Below are 274 nucleotides of genomic sequence, written 5' to 3'. Positions count from 1 at the left end.
TCAAGTGCAGGAGGGATTTTGGGCAGAGCTCAAACAACCTCCCGCCTTAACAGGCCAACCCCCATGACCAACCCCACACCTGCAGCCAATGTGAGAAGAGCTTCAGACTCAGCTCCAAATTGGCTGAGCACGTCCGGACCCACAGCAAGGAGAAGCCCTACAAGTGCCCCGAGTGCGGCAAGTCCGTCAGGAACAAGGGCAGCCTGGTCCAGCACCAGAAGACCCACGGCCGTACAAAACTCCACCAGTGCAAAGTGTGCGGGCAGATATTTAA

At 56.9% G+C, this 274-nt stretch overlaps 1 pseudogene; it reads left to right on the top strand.

Moving 5' to 3' along the window:
- Nucleotides 1-53: 53 nt before the first annotated feature.
- Nucleotides 54-274, top strand: part of LOC104543538 — a 1,221-nt pseudogene continuing 1,000 nt past the window's right edge.

Source organism: Mesitornis unicolor, unplaced genomic scaffold (assembly GCF_000695765.1).
Source record: "Mesitornis unicolor isolate BGI_N332 unplaced genomic scaffold, ASM69576v1 scaffold5627, whole genome shotgun sequence".
NCBI lineage: Eukaryota > Metazoa > Chordata > Aves > Mesitornithiformes > Mesitornithidae > Mesitornis > Mesitornis unicolor.
Note: the sequence above shows the minus strand (reverse complement) of the source record. Positions and strands in the feature narration are given on the sequence as shown.